Below are 18,750 nucleotides of genomic sequence, written 5' to 3' on the forward strand. Positions count from 1 at the left end.
GTTATGTTATAATATATAAGAAACATTATTTCATAAGTTTATTTTGCTCAGGCCTAGATGTCTTCATTGTTCCCGGTACTCGCATTGTCTGTTTAACGTTTTTAAGTCAATACTCAATATACACCAAATATATTTCCTCGCACTTCGACTCATTATTGTTTTATGTAGTGACATATGGTTCTTTTTCATGACTACTTAAAGTGATTGCCCCATTCTAAGGTGTTAATATAAAACATTTCCTGTCCGTGCTTACGTTCGCACTAGTAGATTAGTGAGATATGTCTGCTCTTCATGAATTCCTAAAAATCAGTCCTTAAAATGTCCCTTTTTCTGATCTGAATATCAAAATTTTTCAGCTCGCGCCTCGCGCTCGCATCATTTGGTTAGTGAAAAACGTATCGTATGGTCTTAGTGAATTCTTACAAACAGGCCTTAGAATGCCTCTCTTCAGGTCTGAATAACCTAAATTTTCAGCTCGCGCTTCGCACTCGCAATATTTGATGAGTGAGATGCGTAGTATCATGATTACAATGACTACAAAAAGTGCTTCATGTGTTTAAATGTAGCAAAATCAGCAAGCGCTTTGCACTCGCATTAGATGACTATGGTGAGATATGTATACTCTTAATGGATTCATAAAATATAATCCTTAACATGTCCTTGTTTGGGGTCAATATTTACAAAAATTTCAGCTCGCGCTTCGCGCTCGCATTGTTTGTTTAGCGAGACAGGTATGTATCATGATTACAAAAATTTACTTATAATGTCCTTTTTTAGTCTGCATATCAAAAATTTTCAGCTCGCGCTTCGCGCTCGCATTATTTGAGCAGTGACATACATATCCGTTTAATGGCACTGTCTTTAAAATGTCCCTATTAGGTCAGTATACCTGGCAACTGAGCGCGCTTCGCGCGCTCACTAAGTGACTCAAATATTTTGCTGGTGCCCCCCCCCCAATGCCGTGACTCACGGTACGCCACTGTTTATGATTATTCATTATGTGGGCTAATGATGTCATATCACCACTTGTTCTTTTGTATTTTATTATAAGAAATTAGGTTTATTCAGAAATTTTCTACCAAGGACTAAAACAAAATTGATTGACAACTGATTAAGTGCATTAGTTATTTATTGCCGCAACCATTTTCAGCATTTTGATCTGTGAATTTTACTCTATTTTTTAAAAAACAATATTTTCAGCCTGGACCATCCCGTTAACAGAAATCATTAATAATCATCATGCTAACAATTAATTCTAAATTGTCTACAAACACTTGGTTTTTTTTAAATTGGGGGTCTCCAACCACCACACTCCCTTCCAAGCTGTGCCAGTGGAGGTGGACTTGGATCTAGAAACATCCGCGATGTTATTTTGTATATTGTAAGTATGAAAAAAAGATCATGTTTTAATAATACAAATTCCAATAGAGTGATGTGGACTTAACGTTCCACACCCAAGTCGTGCTAGCACGGGTGGTTCAGTGGTAGAATTCTCGCCTACCACGCGGGTGGCCCGGGTTCGATTCCCGGCCAGTGCATTTATTTTGTTAGTACATATCATGAATATTTATCCAAATTTCCACCAGGGAGCGAATTAACACAAAAAATATCATGCCATTGGCCTATGTCATGTTCCCACTAAGATTTTTCTTATTTATTTCATGAAATTCTATATTTTTTTGCATGTGTGTTAAACATATCTCCTTGCTACATGCACCAGACACAATATAGTAGATTGAAAGGGATGCTCAAGGCTGGAGATATTTATATCAATAAATAGAGTAAAATTCACTAACCAAAATGCTAAAAATTTCATTGAAATCGGATAACAAATAACACTTGCATTATTCCGGTTAAAAATTTCTAGGCATGTCTTTATGAATATTCATCAGGTGGGCTGATGATGTCATATCCCCACTTGTTCTTTTGTATTTTATTATAAGAAAATAATTAGGTTTATTAAAAAAAATTCTACCAAAAACTAAAACAAATGGATTGACAAACTGATTTACGTTAGTTATTTATTGCCGCAACTTTTTTATCATAATGGAGACACATCATTTACACATGAATGAAAAATGAAACATTTTCAGCATTTTGATCTGTGAATTTTACTCTATTTTTTAGATATCAATATTTTCAGCCTGGACCATCCCGTTAACAGAAATCATTGATAATCATCATGCTAAACATTAATTCTAAATTTTCTACAAAAACTTGATTTTTTTTTAATTGGGGGTCTCCAACCACCACACTCCCTTCCAAGCTGCGCAAGTGGGGGTGGACTTGGATCTAGAAACATCCGCGATGTTATTTTGTATATTGTAAGCATGAAAAAAAAATCATGTTTTAATAATACAAATTCCAATCGAGTGATCTGGACTTTACGTTTAACATTCGGATCGTGCAAGCACTGGTGGTTCAGTGGTAGAATTCTCGCCTGCCACGCGCGTGGCCCGGGTTCGATTCCCGGCCAGTGCAATTATTTTGTTAGTACATATCATGAATATTTATCCAAATTTTCACCAGGGAGAGAATTAACACAAAAAATATCATGCCATTGGCCTATGTCATTTTCCCACTAAGATTTTTCTTATTTATTTCATGAAATTCTATATTTTTTGCATGTGTGTAAAACATATCTCCTTGCTACATGCACCAGACACAATACAGTAGGCTTAAAGGGGTGGTCCAGGCTGGAGATATTTATATCTCAATAAATAGAGTAAAATTTACAAAGCAAAATGCTAAAAATTTCATTGATATCGGATAACAAATAACACTTGCATTATTCCGGTGAAACATTTCTAGGCATGTCTTTATGATCAGTGGCGTAACTACGGGGGGGGGGCATGGGGGGGGGGAACGTGCCCCCCCAATCGGCTGGCCAAAAAAAAAAAAAACGGGGAAGAGGAGAAAGGAAGAGAAACGTAGTGGGAATGAAGAAATTATTGTTCACTATAATGTTATATTATAATTATGTTATGTTATAATATATAAGAAACATTATTTCATAAGTTTATTTTGCTCAGGCCTAGATGTCTTCATTGTTCCCGGTACTCGCATTGTCTATTTAACGTTTTTAAGTCAATACTCAATATACACCAAATATATTTCCTCGCACTTCGACTCATTATTGTTTTATGTAGTGACATATGGTTCTTTTTCATGACTACTTAAAGTGATTGCCCCATTTTAAGGTGTTAATATAAAACATTTCCTGTCCGTGCTTACGTTCGCACTAGTAGATTAGTGAGATATGTCTGCTCTTCATGAATTCCTAAAAATCAGTCCTTAAAATGTCCCTTTTTCTGATCTGAATATCAAAATTTTTCAGCTCGCGCCTCGCGCTCGCATCATTTGGTTAGTGAAAAACGTATCGTATGGTCTTAGTGAATTCTTACAAACAGGCCTTAGAATGCCTCTCTTCAGGTCTGAATAACCTAAATTTTCAGCTCGCGCTTCGCACTCGCAATATTTGATGAGTGAGATGCGTAGTATCATGATTACAATGACTACAAAAAGTGCTTCATGTGTTTAAATGTAGCAAAATCAGCAAGCGCTTTGCACTCGCATTAGATGACTATGGTGAGATATGTATACTCTTAATGGATTCATAAAATATAATCCTTAACATGTCCTTGTTTGGGGTCAATATTTACAAAAAATTCAGCTCGCGCTTCGCGCTCGCATTGTTTGTTTAGCGAGACAGGTATGTATCATGATTACAAAAATTTACTTATAATGTCCTTTTTTAGTCTGCTTATCAAAAATTTTCAGCTCGCGCTTCGCGCTCGCATTATTTGAGCAGTGACATACATATCCGTTTAATGGCACTGTCTTTAAAATGTCCCTATTAGGTCAGTATACCTGGCAACTGAGCGCGCTTCGCGCGCTCACTAAGTGACTCAAATATTTTGCTGGTGCCCCCCCAATGCCGTGACTCACGGTACGCCACTGTTTATGATTATTCATTATGTGGGCTAATGATGTCATATCACCACTTGTTCTTTTGTATTTTATTATAAGAAATTAGGTTTATTCAAAAATTTTCTACCAAGGACTAAAACAAAATTGATTGACAACTGATTAAGTGCATTAGTTATTTATTGCCGCAACCATTTTCAGCATTTTGATCTGTGAATTTTACTCTATTTTTTAAAAAACAATATTTTCAGCCTGGACCATCCCGTTAACAGAAATCATTGATAATCATCATGCTAACAATTAATTCTAAATTGTCTACAAACACTTGGTTTTTTTTAAATTGGGGGTCTCCAACCACCACACTCCCTTCCAAGCTGTGCCAGTGGGGGTGGACTTGGATCTAGAAACACCCGCGATGTTATTTTGTATATTGTAAGTATGAAAAATAAATCATGTTTTAATAATACAAATTCCAATAGAGTGATGTGGACTTAACGTTCCACACCCAAGTCGTGCTAGCACTGGTGGTTCAGTGGTAGAATTCTCGCCTGCCACGCGGGTGGCCCGGGTTCGATTCCCGGCCAGTGCATTTATTTTGTTAGTACATATCATGAATATTTATCCAAATTTCCACCAGGGAGCGAATTAACACAAAAAATATCATGCCATTGGCCTATGTCATGTTCCCACTAAGATTTTTCTTATTTATTTCATGAAATTCTATATTTTTTTGCATGTGTGTAAAACATATCTCCTTGCTACATGCACCAGACACAATATAGTAGGTTGAAAGGGATGCTCAAGGCTGGAGATATTTATATCAATAAATAGAGTAAAATTCACTAACCAAAATGCTAAAAATTTCATTGAAATCGGATAACAAATAACACTTGCATTATTCCGGTGAAAAATTTCTAGGCATGTCTTTATGAATATTCATCAGGTGGGCTGATGATGTCATATCCCCACTTGTTCTTTTGTATTTTATTATAAGAAAATAATTAGGTTTATTAAAAAAAATTCTACCAAAAACTAAAACAAATGGATTGACAAACTGATTTACATTAGTTATTTATTGCCGCAACTTTTTTATCATAATGGAGACACATCATTTACACATGAATGAAAAATGAAACATTTTCAGCATTTTGATCTGTGAAATATACTCTATTTTTTAGATATCAATATTTTCAGCCTGGACCATCCCGTTAACAGAAATCATTGATAATCATCATGCTAAAAATTAATTCTCAATTTTCTACAAACACTTGATTTTTTTTTAATTTGGGGTCTCCAACCACCACACTCCCTTCCAAGCTGCGCAAGTGGGGGTGGACTTGGATCTAGAAACATCCGCGATGTTATTTTGTATATTGTAAGCATGAAAAAATCATGTTTTAATAATACAAATTCCAATCGAGTGATCTGGACTTTACGTTCAACATTCGGATCGTGCAAGCACTGGTGGTTCAGTGGTAGAATTCTCGCCTGCCACGCGGGTGGCCCGGGTTCGATTCCCGGCCAGTGCAATTATTTTGTTAGTACATATCATGAATATTTATCCAAATTTCCACCAGGGAGAGAATTAACACAAAAAATATCATGCCATTGGCCTATGTCATGTTCCCACTAAGATTTTTCTTATTTATTTCATGAAATTCTATATTTTTTTGCATGTGTGTAAAACATATCTCCTTGCTACATGCACCAGACACAATACAGTAGGTTTAAAGGGATGGTCCAGGCTGGAGATATTTATATCTCAAGAAATAGAGTAAAATTTACAAAGCAAAATGCTAAAAATTTCATTGAAATCGGATAACAAATAACACTTGCATTATTCCGGTGAAACATTTCTAGGCATGTCTTTATGATACTTCATTATGTGGGCTAATGACGTCATATCCCCACTTGTTCTTTTGTATTTTATTAAAAGAAAATAATTAGGTTTATTCAAAAATTTTCTACCAAAAACTAAAACAAATGGATTGACAAACTGATTTGCATTAGTTATTTATTGCCGCAACCATTTTCAGCATTTTGATCTGTGAAATTTACTCTATTTTTATCAATATTTTCAGCCTGGACCATCCCGTTAACAGAAATCATTGATAATCATCATGCTAAACATTAATTCTAAATTTTCTACAAAAACTTGATGTTTTTTTTAATTGGGGGTCTCCAACCACCACACTCCCTTCCAAGCTGCGCAAGTGGGGGTGGACTTGGATCTAGAAACATCCGCGATGTTATTTTGTATATTGTAAGCATGAAAAAAAAATCATGTTTTAATAATACAAATTCCAATCGAGTGATCTGGACTTTACGTTCAACATTCGGATCGTGCAAGCACTGGTGGTTCAGTGGTAGAATTCTCGCCTGCCACGCGCGTGGCCCGGGTTCGATTCCCGGCCAGTGCAATTATTTTGTTAGTACATATCATGAATATTTATCCAAATTTTCACCAGGGAGAGAATTAACACAAAAAATATCATGCCATTGGCCTATGTCATTTTCCCACTAAGATTTTTCTTATTTATTTCATGAAATTCTATATTTTTTGCATGTGTGTAAAACATATCTCCTTGCTACATGCACCAGACACAATACAGTAGGCTTAAAGGGGTGGTCCAGGCTGGAGATATTTATATCTCAATAAATAGAGTAAAATTTACAAAGCAAAATGCTAAAAATTTCATTGATATCGGATAACAAATAACACTTGCATTATTCCGGTGAAACATTTCTAGGCATGTCTTTATGATCAGTGGCGTAACTACGGGGGGGGGGGCATGGGGGGGAACGTGCCCCCCCCCCCCCCCCCAATCGGCTGGCCAAAAAAAAAAAAACGGGGAAGAGGAGAAAGGAAGAGAAACGTAGTGGGAATGAAGAAATTATTGTTCACTATAATGTTATATTATAATTATGTTATGTTATAATATATAAGAAACATTATTTCATAAGTTTATTTTGCTCAGGCCTAGATGTCTTCATTGTTCCCGGTACTCGCATTGTCTGTTTAACGTTTTAAAGTCAATACTCAATATACACCAAATATATTTCCTCGCACTTCGACTCATTATTGTTTTATGTAGTGACATATGGTTCTTTTTCATGACTACTTAAAGTGATTGCCCCATTTTAAGGTGTTAATATAAAACATTTCCTGTCCGTGCTTACGTTCGCACTAGTAGATTAGTGAGATATGTCTGCTCTTCATGAATTCCTAAAAATCAGTCCTTAAAATGTCCCTTTTTCTGATCTGAATATCAAAATTTTTCAGCTCGCGCCTCGCGCTCGCATCATTTGGTTAGTGAAAAACGTATCGTATGGTCTTAGTGAATTCTTACAAACAGGCCTTAGAATGCCTCTCTTCAGGTCTGAATAACCTAAATTTTCAGCTCGCGCTTCGCACTCGCAATATTTGATGAGTGAGATGCGTAGTATCATGATTACAATGACTACAAAAAGTGCTTCATGTGTTTAAATGTAGCAAAATCAGCAAGCGCTTTGCACTCGCATTAGATGACTATGGTGAGATATGTATACTCTTAATGGATTCATAAAATATAATCCTTAACATGTCCTTGTTTGGGGTCAATATTTACAAAAATTTCAGCTCGCGCTTCGCGCTCGCATTTTTTGTTTAGCGAGACAGGTATGTATCATGATTACAAAAATTTACTTATAATGTCCTTTTTTAGTCTGCATATCAAAAATTTTCAGCTCGCGCTTCGCGCTCGCATTATTTGAGCAGTGACATACATATCCGTTTAATGGCACTGTCTTTAAAATGTCCCTATTAGGTCAGTATACCTGGCAACTGAGCGCGCTTCGCGCGCTCACTAAGTGACTCAAATATTTTGCTGGTGCCCCCCCCAATGCCGTGACTCACGGTACGCCACTGTTTATGATTATTCATTATGTGGGCTAATAATGTCATATCACCACTTGTTCTTTTGTATTTTATTATAAGAAATTAGGTTTATTCAAAAATTTTCTACCAAGGACTAAAACAAAATTGATTGACAACTGATTAAGTGCATTAGTTATTTATTGCCGCAACCATTTTCAGCATTTTGATCTGTGAATTTTACTCTATTTTTTAGATATCAATATTTTCAGCCTGGACCATCCCGTTAACAGAAATCATTGATAATCATCATGCTAACAATTAATTCTAAATTGTCTACAAACACTTGGTTTTTTTTAAATTGGGGGTCTCCAACCACCACACTCCCTTCCAAGCTGTGCCAGTGGGGGTGGACTTGGATCTAGAAACATCCGCGATGTTATTTTGTATATTGTAAGTATGAAAAAAAAATCATGTTTTAATAATACAAATTCCAATAGAGTGATGTGGACTTAACGTTCCACACCCAAGTCGTGCTAGCACTGGTGGTTCAGTGGTAGAATTCTCGCCTGCCACGCGGGTGGTCCGGGTTCGATTCCCGGCCAGTGCATTTATTTTGTTAGTACATATCATGAATATTTATCCAAATTTCCACCAGGGAGCGAATTAACACAAAAAATATCATGCCATTGGCCTATGTCATGTTCCCACTAAGATTTTTCTTATTTATTTCATGAAATTCTATATTTTTTTGCATGTGTGTAAAACATATCTCCTTGCTACATGCACCAGACACAATATAGTAGGTTGAAAGGGATGCTCAAGGCTGGAGATATTTATATCAATAAATAGAGTAAAATTCACTAACCAAAATGCTAAAAATTTCATTGAAATCGGATAACAAATAACACTTGCATTATTCCGGTGAAAAATTTCTAGGCATGTCTTTATGAATATTCATCAGGTGGGCTGATGATGTCATATCCCCACTTGTTCTTTTGTATTTTATTATAAGAAAATAATTAGGTTTATTAAAAAAATTTCTACCAAAAACTAAAACAAATGGATTGACAAACTGATTTACATTAGTTATTTATTGCCGCAACTTTTTTATCATAATGGAGACACATCATTTACACATGAATGAAAAATGAAACATTTTCAGCATTTTGATCTGTGAAATGTACTCTATTTTTTAGATATCAATATTTTCAGCCTGGACCATCCCGTTAACAGAAATCATTGATAATCATCATGCTAAAAATTAATTCTCAATTTTCTACAAACACTTGATTTTTTTTTAATTTGGGGTCTCCAACCACCACACTCCCTTCCAAGCTGCGCAAGTGGGGGTGGACTTGGATCTAGAAACATCCGCGATGTTATTTTGTATATTGTAAGCATGAAAAAATCATGTTTTAATAATACAAATTCCAATCGAGTGATCTGGACTTTACGTTCAACATTCGGATCGTGCAAGCACTGGTGGTTCAGTGGTAGAATTCTCGCCTGCCACGCGGGTGGCCCGGGTTCGATTCCCGGCCAGTGCAATTATTTTGTTAGTACATATCATGAATATTTATCCAAATTTCCACCAGGGAGAGAATTAACACAAAAAATATCATGCCATTGGCCTATGTCATTTTCCCACTAAGATTTTTCTTATTTATTTCATGAAATTCTATATTTTTTTGCATGTGTGTAAAACATATCTCCTTGCTACATGCACCACTGAGACACAATACAGTAGGTTTAAAGGGATGGTCCAGGCTGGAGATATTTATATCTCAAGAAATAGAGTAAAATTTACAAAGCAAAATGCTAAAAATTTCATTAAATTCGGATAACAAATAACACTTGCATTATTCCGGTGAAACATTTCTAGGCATGTCTTTATGATTATTCATTATGTGGGCTAATGACGTCATATCCCCACTTGTTCTTTTGTATTTTATTAAAAGAAAATAATTAGGTTTATTCAAAAATTTTCTACCAAAAACTAAAAGAAATGGATTGACAAACTGATTTGCATTAGTTATTTATTGCCGCAACCATTTTCAGCATTTTGATCTGTGAATTTTACTCTATTTTTTAGATATCAATATTTTCAGCCTGGACCATCCCGTTAACAGAAATCATTGATAATCATCATGCTAAACATTAATTCTAAATTTTCTACAAAAACTTGATTTTTTTTTAATTGGGGGTCTCCAACCACCACACTCCCTTCCAAACTTGGATCTAGAAACATCCGCGATGTTATTTTGTATATTGTAAGTATGATACAAATTCATTTTTATAATATTAAAAATTCCAATAGAGTGATCTGGACTTAACGTTCCACACTCAAGTCGTGCAAGCACTGGTGGTTCAGTGGTAGAATTCTCGCCTGCCACGCGGGTGGCCCGGGTTCGATTCCCGGCCAGTGCAATTATTTTTAGTAATCCCTTTGTGACGTCCAAAGAAGTGCACTGAAACCACGAATCTGTCAATCTCTTACACCATGTCATTTCCCACTCTCCATCTTCCTCGTTTTATTGTAGAAATTCTCATCTTTATTTGCGTGTTTGTCTGTTAAATATGTCTCATTATAAGTTTATCAATTATTTATCATATTTCAAAGTAAATCATATTCCTAATATCAAATTCTTGGAGGTCAAAATTTAAATAAGAATCCTTTCATATTATAAAATACAAAATTAGCATGCTTTTTTTCACGTAATCCTATTTTCTGATATCAAATATTACATTCTTGATTATCAAGAAATCATTTTTCATTAAATAAAATTCATGGGGTATGAAATGCAATAAAATACAGTGATTTTGTTTCACATAGCAGAAGGTTTAGTTTTTGATTGTTTGATTTTTTTTCTTTTGGGATGGGGATCGAGCAGCTAACCCCCTCCACCGTAGCCATATATATATACGCCAGATATAATAAAAACAGTTTAATAGATATGAGTCAACATCCGACACAATAGAGGTGGATAAAAATAAATCATTGAAAATTATCATGCCAAAAAATGAATATACAATTTTACAAAAACGTGATTTTTTGTACAAAATTGGGGGCCTCCAACTACCCACTCCCTTTCAAGCAATACTACACCAGTGGCGGTGGTCTTGGACTTAGGAGCGATTGAGTTGTTATTTTACATACTAACCACTAGTCTTTTTTTTATTTGTACAAAATAAAAGAAGTTTTGAATACCAAAATGTCCTTTGAACATGCGACCTACGTTCCATGAGATAAGCATGCCGGAAGCACTGGTGGTTCAGTGGTAGAATTCTCGCCTGCCACGCGGGTGGCCCGGGTTCGATTCCCGGCCAGTGCAATTATCTTGTTAGTACATATCATGAATATTTATCCAAATTTTCACCAGGGAGAGAATTAACACAAAAAATATCATGCCATTGTCCTATGTCATGTTCCCACTAAGATTTTTCTTATTTATTTCATGAAATTCTATATTTTTTTGCATGTGTGTAAAACATATCTCCTTGCTACATGCACCAGACACAATATAGTAGGTTGAAAGTGATGCTCCAGGCTGGAAATATTTATATCAATAAATAGAGTAAAATTCACTAACCAAAATGCTGAACATTTTCATTGAAATCTTGAAGACTTGCATTATTCCGGTGAAAAATTTCTAGGCATGTCTTTATGAATATTCATTAGGTGGGCTGATGATGTCATATCCCCACTTGTTCTTTTGTATTTTATTATAAGAAATTAGGTTTATTAAAAGAATTTCTACCAAGGACTAAAACAAAATTGATTGACAACTGATTAAGTGCATTAGTTATTTATTGCCGCAACCATTTTCAGCATTTTGATCTGTGAATTTTACTCTATTTTTTAGATATCAATATTTTCAGCCTGGACCATCCCGTTAACAGAAATTATTGATAATCATCATGCTAAACATTAATTCTAAATTTTCTACAAAAACTTGATTTTTTTTAAATTGGGGGTCTCCAACCACCACACTCCCTTCCAAGCTGCGCAAGTGGGGGTGGACTTGGATCTAGAAACATCCGCGATGTTATTTTGTATATTGTAAGCATGAAAAAAATCATGTTTTAATAATACAAATTCCAATCGAGTAATCTGGACTTTACGTTCCACAATTGGATCGTGCAAGCACTGGTGGTTCAGTGGTAGAATTCTCGCCTGCCACGCGGGTGGCCCGGATTCGATTCCCGGCCAGTGCAATTATTTTGTTAGTACATATCATGAATATTTATCCAAATTTTCACCAGGGAGAGAATTAACACAAAAAATATCATGCCATTGGCCTATGTCATGTTCCCACTAAGATTTTTCTTATTTATTTCATGAAATTCTATATTTTTTTGCATGTGTGTAAAACATATCTCCTTGCTACATGCACCAGACACAATACAGTAGGTTTAAAGGGATGGTCCAGGCTGGAGATATCTATATCTCAATAAATAGAGTAAAATTTACAAAGCAAAATGCTAAAAATTTCATTGAAATCGGATAACAAATAACACTTGCATTATTCCGGTGAAACATTTCTAGGCACGTCTTTATGATTATTCATTATGTGGGCTGATGATGTCATATCCCCACTTGTTCTTTTGTATTTTATTATAAGAAATTAGGTTTATTAAAAGAATTTCTACCAAGGACTAAAATAAAATTGATTGACAACTGATTAAGTGCATTACTTATTTATTGCCGCAACCATTTTCAGCATTTTGATCTGTGAATTTTACTCTATTTTTTAGATATCAATATTTTCAGCCTGGACCATCCCGTTAACAGAAATTATTGATAATCATCATGCTAAACATTAATTCTAAATTTTCTACAAAAACTTGATTTTTTTTAAATTGGGGGTCTCCAACCACCACACTCCCTTCCAAGCTGCGCAAGTGGGGGTGGACTTGGATCTAGAAACATCCGCGATGTTATTTTGTATATTGTAAGCATGAAAAAAATCATGATTTAATAATACAAATTCCAATCGAGTAATCTGGACTTTACGTTCCACAATTGGATCGTGCAAGCACTGGTGGTTCAGTGGTAGAATTCTCGCCTGCCACGCGGGTGGCCCGGGTTCGATTCCCGGCCAGTGCAATTATTTTGTTAGTACATATCATGAATATTTATCCAAATTTTCACCAGGGAGAGAATTAACACAAAAAATATCATGCCATTGGCCTATGTCATGTTCCTATAAGATTTTTCTTATTTATTTCATGAAATTCTATATTTTTTTGCATGTGTGTAAAACATATCTCCTTGCTACATGCACCAGACACAATATAGTAGGTTGAAAGTGATGCTCCAGGCTGGAGATATTTATATCAACAAATAGAGTAAAATTCACTAACCAAAATGCTGAAAATTTCATTGAAATCTTGAAGACTTGCATTATTCCGGTGAAAAATTTCTAGGCATGTCTTTATGAATATTCATTAGGTGGGCTGATGATGTCATATCCCCACTTGTTCTTTTGTATTTTATTATAAGAAAATAATTAGGTTTATTCAAAGATTTTCTACCAAAAACTAAAATAAATGGATTGACAAACTGATTTGCATTAGTTATTTATTGCCGCAACTTTTTTCATCATAATGGAGACACACCTTAACACATGAATGAAAAATGAAACATTTTCAGCATTTTGATCTGTGAATTTTACTCTATTTTTAGATATAAATATTTTCAGCATGGACCATCCCGTTAACAGAAATTATTGATAATCATCATGCTAAAAATTAATTCTCAATTTTCTACAAAAACTTGATTTTTTTTTAATTGGGGGTCTCCAACCACCACACTTCCTTCCAAGCTGCGCAAGTGGGGGTGGACTTGGATCTAGAAACATCTGCGATGTTATTTTGTATAGAGCGGATTAGCTCCAAAAATCACAACAATTGTGCAAATTTTGACTAAAGCATGAAACTTTCACAAGTATTAGTGTATGCCGTAAGATTTATTTTAAAGATGGGAGGTAAATTTTTAAATGCCATTTTCGGCCGTTGCCATGGCAACGGATTAATTTCTCCAAAACAACATACATTCCCATGTAAATGGTAAATAAACATGATATAGATGACCAAAATGATAATTTTCAGGCTCCCGATTGAATACATATGAAATTTAGAAATATTCAAGATCATCAAGATAGTTCCAATTGGTCCGTTGCCATGGCAACGGCTTGTTTTTCCCCAGAAAAATAAAAATATTTGTTTGAAAAACCTTGTAGAATACGATTTATCTTTAATTTCCCCTAATTTTACAGTGCTTAACAAAGATATTTTGGTTGCTAAATGTGTAAATTACATCTCAAGCCATTGCCATGGCAACCAAATATAATCTAGTTTACAAAAATAACATGGTTGACAAGACAATGGACAGGTGGAAAATACAATTGGAATTGACTTTAATCTGTATGCTTAAGTTTTGACCCCCTCATTTGAACAAAATATACAAAAAGTGTTCTGCAGGAGTTCTTTATAAAGATAAAAAAATATGTTCCCTTGGTTATGCGTGAATTAAATTTAAAAAGGAACAATTGTACAAAGGGCCTGTTGCCACGGCAACAGCTTATTTCTCTCTAGAAAGGTAAAAATATTGATAAAAATGTAGAATACATGTACGGTATGATCATCATTCCATTTTTCCAAATTTAAAGGTACTAATCGAGATATGTTTGTGACTAAATTTATAAATATAACATCTTAAGCCATTGCCATGGCAACCAAATAACATCTAATTTTTTTTTAAAAAGTGGATGATAAGGTTAACAACAGGTGAAAAATACAACGAATATTAACTTAATGTACATGCGTAAGGTTTGACCTACTCAATTAATTTAGGGGGAAATAATACAGTCAGTGTTCTGCATGAACTAATTAAAATGATAAACATTGATGTTGCCTTGGTAATACTTGAATTCAACAATAAATATCAATGTTCCAAATGGCCTGTTGCCATAGCAACGGATCATTTACCCAAGAACAGTACCAGTTTTGATTTAAAAAAGGACTGTATTATCTGATTTGTCTTTCATTTTCCTTAATTTTAGGATTAGAATAGATGTGTTACTTTAAAATTGACATAGTTCATTTAAAATCCACCAAGTAAAAATATTTTGGTGTTCACACTTTGGTTTCAAGGTTTAAAAAATACCTTTAGACTGGTCACAATGATATCCAATTGTCCATTTTTACCTAAAAAAATCCAAGAGGGTTTTCAAAATGGCGTCTAAAATGACTTCTATCACTCAGAAATTATCTGAGTTCATACAACATCAACCTGTGAGAAATATTTTTGGTGTCTACACTGTGGTATGAAGGGTCAACTATTACATTAGGACAAGTAACAAGGATGATTAGTTATCAATTTTGTCCAAAATCCAAGGTAGATTCTAAAATTACATCAAAATGGGTCCTGTTGCCAACTCATACCTGCTTGCATTTTGAATGTAGGCACCAAAATTATTTCTCACAAGTGGATATTACATCCACTTCAAAGTAACAGTCGTCATTTTAGAATCCATTTAAGGAAGCCATCTTGGATTTTCAGGCAAAATGGACAATTGTAACCAGTCCGAAAGTATATTTTGATCCTTGAAACCCTAGTGTAGACACCAAAATAACATCCCCAGGTGTATTTTTGATGTACTATGTCCAATTTTAAGTAACATTAAAACCCCCATTTTTTAAGCAATCTTTGAATTTTTTGACACAATAATGACACCTGACTGTCGTTTCAACTTGACCAAATGTACAGTATTACTTGACCCTTTTAATACTAGTTTAGACACCAAAATAATATCCCCAATGTATATTATTAATGAACTATATTATGTCCATATTGAAGTACCAACAGTCAATTTAGACCCCATTTTGAAGGCCATCTTGGATTTTTTAACATACCAGTCCACTGACTGTCCTCGTAACTTGTTCTAATGCATTAAACCATGGTTTTATGATTATGTTTTAGACATCAAAATCATATTCCCCAGACAGATATTGAACAAACTATGTCCTAATTTATTATTTTACTCTTGAAAATATGGTTTAGACACCAGAATCACATCTCACAGGCGGATATAGAATGAACTATGCCAATTTTTAAGTAACAACAGTCAATTTTAGACCCCATTTTTGGAAGCCATCTTGGAATTTTGGACATACTAGACCACCGACTGTCCGTGTAAGTTTTTCTTAATGTATTATTGGCCTTTGAAATCATAGTTTAGACACCAAAATCCAATCTCACAGGTGAATATAAAATGAACTATTCCACTTTTGAGTATCAGCAGCCATTTTATAATTATTTTCGGACATACCTGTCTGTCGTTGTAACTTGTCCTAATATTATTAGACTCTTGAAACCAATGATTTACAGTCAAAATCACTTCCCCGAAGGCCAGTATGAAATGAGCTACGTCCACTTAAGGTATCAGCAACCATTTTAGATTCAATTTTTTGAAGCCATCTTATGTTTTTGGACATTCCAGACCACTGGCTGTCCCTGTAACTTGGCCCTATGTGCTATTTGATCCTTATTAACCAATGAATAAAAAACAAATTAAAGCCATTTTATGAAGTAATGGATGAGTTGTGGATTTTAGCATACGGCAGCCAGTGAGGGCACCATCTTGGATTTTCCTGTTACCCTGGAGTACTTAATTTTTCTTTTCAACCTTTCAACCAGTATAAAGGGTATTTAAATTTTTAAAATATTTTAATAAGTCTATACTTGTCATGTAAAATTAGCAGTGAATAGATTATACTTCATGTTGATTCCATTCATAATCATGTTAATCTAAAAATTATCACAGCATTTCAAAATCTTCTTCGTCAAAATCAGTAGCGTAATTTGGAGGGGTCCAGATATGATGTATCGAGTGAAATGTATTTTTAAAAGTTGTCAGCTAGCCCAGCGAAAGAGTAAAACCTTCGAAATTTTTCATTTTTTTGTACAAAAATAAAATTTTGGGTATAGTATTCGGAAAATAATCATATTTTATCCATCTCTCTTTCACTTTCTCTTTATTTTTTTCTTGGTAATGATTTTTTTGGGGTGGAGTAGGATTGCAGAATTCCTGGGAATTTTCTTGATGGAATCTTTTCATGGGTATAAACGGGAATTTTGTGGGAATTTTTGGAATTTTCGGCAATTTTCAAGAAATGATGGGAATTTACTAAAAGTAACAATTTTCTATGCAGAAATTAAAATGCATACCCTAGCAGATGATACTTGATAATTCTTTGCCTTCAAATTTCAAGCTAAGTATTATGCTAAAACAGTCAGACAAAGCAAAACTTTAATGATTTCCATGTAAAAGTTGATTTACTGTATTTACTTTGAATCGGAGCTCAAAACCATGTCAACTCCTCAAATAGACTTAAGATTTTGATTTATCAACGCCTATAATCCCCTAATATATTGATATGATGAACGGCCTTAAAGCACAAATCACACCAAGACGCTTTCTTCAAAATGGCAGCCTGCGAATACTTTGAACGAAATTGACCAGCGTCGAAATTAGAGTTTCGGGAATTTATTTGAGCCAAAAAAAGTCTGATATGATTTTTGTAGTTCTTATTTCGATGCCATGTATAATGAAATAAATTGGTGCTTATCATTTAGCATATTTATGTTCAGCACCCTCAAATAAGGGAAAAGGAAATAAAAATAAACATATTATTTTCATAAAAATTGGTACTTTTAAGGGACCATTGGCAACATTGATATTTATCATTATGTTCAAGCATTACCAAATCAACATATCGTGATGAAATCATGCATAACACTTAATGTGATTTTAAAAATTAAAAGAGTAGGTCAAACCTTACACATATTAAGTTAATTTTATTGTATTTTCCACCTGTCCATTATCTTGTCAGCCATGTTATTTTTTGGAAAATTAAATGTTATTTTATTGCCATGGTAATGCCTTAAGATGTTATTTATACTTTTAACAACAGAGATGTACGTGTATGTTTGGCACCCTAAACTTAGAAGAATTGAATGAAAAATAAGATTCTACAAGGCATTTTTTAATCAAAGATGGTATTTTAGGGGGAATAAAATGACCCGTTGTCATGGGAACAGAACACACATTTGCAAACATTAATATTAAATTCAAGCATTACCAATGCAACTGTCAGTTTTTATCATGCTAATGAACTCATGCGGAACACTGTATTTTTTGTTCAAAACTTAATGACTGGTCAAACCTTATGTAGATTAAGTAAATCTTTACTTTACATTCCACCTGTCCATAATCATTTCAACTGTGTTATTTTGTTTTAAAAATTATATCTTAAGTGGTTGTCGTGGCAATGGCTGAAGATGTTATTTATTTATTAACAGCAAGCATATATATGCTTAGCTCCCTAAAATTGGGGCAAATGAAATAAAAATCAGATTTTACAATTTTGTGTTTTTCAAAGATGATATTTTTCTGGGGGGAATTGAGCTGTTGCCATGGCAACGGTACATTTGAAACACTAATATTTATCATTAAATTCAAGTATTACCAAGGCAACATCATTTTATTATTCTAATGAACTCATACAGAACTCTTACTGAAATTTTTGTTCAAAAATTAAATGACTGGCCAAACCTTTCGCATATTGAGTTATTTGTAATTGTATTTTACACCTGTCCATAATCTTGTCATCCCAATTATTTTTTTTTGTATTAGATATTATCTGGTTGCCATGGCAATAGCTTCAGATGTTATTTATACATTTTGCATCAAACATATCGATGTTTAGCACACTAAGATTAGGGGAAATGCAAGAAAAATCAAATTCTACAGTCCCTTTTTTAATCAAAACTGGTACTAAATGATCCGTTGCTATGGCAACAGGCCATTTGGAACATTGATATTTATTGTTTAATTCAAGTATTACCAAGGCAACATCAATGTTTATCATTCTAATTAGTTCATGAAGAACACTGACTGTAT

At 34.2% G+C, this 18,750-nt stretch overlaps 11 non-coding genes across 11 annotated transcripts; all 11 read left to right on the top strand.

Annotated features, from left to right (window-relative positions):
- Positions 1 to 1,467: 1,467 nt before the first annotated feature.
- On the top strand, positions 1,468 to 1,538 carry TRNAG-ACC (transfer RNA glycine (anticodon ACC)). Its single transcript has one exon. It is a non-coding gene; the product is annotated as a tRNA-Gly (tRNA).
- An 872-nt stretch (positions 1,539 to 2,410) lies between these two features.
- On the top strand, positions 2,411 to 2,481 carry TRNAG-GCC (transfer RNA glycine (anticodon GCC)). The gene has a single exon. It is a non-coding gene; the product is annotated as a tRNA-Gly (tRNA).
- Positions 2,482 to 4,445: 1,964 nt separating this feature from the next.
- Positions 4,446 to 4,516, top strand: TRNAG-GCC (transfer RNA glycine (anticodon GCC)). The gene has a single exon. It is a non-coding gene; the product is annotated as a tRNA-Gly (tRNA).
- Positions 4,517 to 5,385: 869 nt separating this feature from the next.
- Positions 5,386 to 5,456, top strand: TRNAG-GCC (transfer RNA glycine (anticodon GCC)). The gene has a single exon. It is a non-coding gene; the product is annotated as a tRNA-Gly (tRNA).
- An 820-nt stretch (positions 5,457 to 6,276) lies between these two features.
- Positions 6,277 to 6,347, top strand: TRNAG-GCC (transfer RNA glycine (anticodon GCC)). Its single transcript has one exon. It is a non-coding gene; the product is annotated as a tRNA-Gly (tRNA).
- Positions 6,348 to 8,319: 1,972 nt separating this feature from the next.
- TRNAG-GCC (transfer RNA glycine (anticodon GCC)) lies at positions 8,320 to 8,390 on the top strand. Its single transcript has one exon. It is a non-coding gene; the product is annotated as a tRNA-Gly (tRNA).
- Positions 8,391 to 9,259: 869 nt separating this feature from the next.
- Positions 9,260 to 9,330, top strand: TRNAG-GCC (transfer RNA glycine (anticodon GCC)). The gene has a single exon. It is a non-coding gene; the product is annotated as a tRNA-Gly (tRNA).
- An 809-nt stretch (positions 9,331 to 10,139) lies between these two features.
- TRNAG-GCC (transfer RNA glycine (anticodon GCC)) lies at positions 10,140 to 10,210 on the top strand. The gene has a single exon. It is a non-coding gene; the product is annotated as a tRNA-Gly (tRNA).
- Positions 10,211 to 11,044: 834 nt separating this feature from the next.
- Positions 11,045 to 11,115, top strand: TRNAG-GCC (transfer RNA glycine (anticodon GCC)). The gene has a single exon. It is a non-coding gene; the product is annotated as a tRNA-Gly (tRNA).
- Positions 11,116 to 11,927: 812 nt separating this feature from the next.
- On the top strand, positions 11,928 to 11,998 carry TRNAG-GCC (transfer RNA glycine (anticodon GCC)). Its single transcript has one exon. It is a non-coding gene; the product is annotated as a tRNA-Gly (tRNA).
- An 821-nt stretch (positions 11,999 to 12,819) lies between these two features.
- Positions 12,820 to 12,890, top strand: TRNAG-GCC (transfer RNA glycine (anticodon GCC)). The gene has a single exon. It is a non-coding gene; the product is annotated as a tRNA-Gly (tRNA).
- Positions 12,891 to 18,750: the final 5,860 nt, after the last annotated feature.

The sequence above is a fragment of the Lytechinus pictus genome, chromosome 3 (assembly GCF_037042905.1).
Source record: "Lytechinus pictus isolate F3 Inbred chromosome 3, Lp3.0, whole genome shotgun sequence".
Lineage (NCBI taxonomy): Eukaryota > Metazoa > Echinodermata > Echinoidea > Temnopleuroida > Toxopneustidae > Lytechinus > Lytechinus pictus.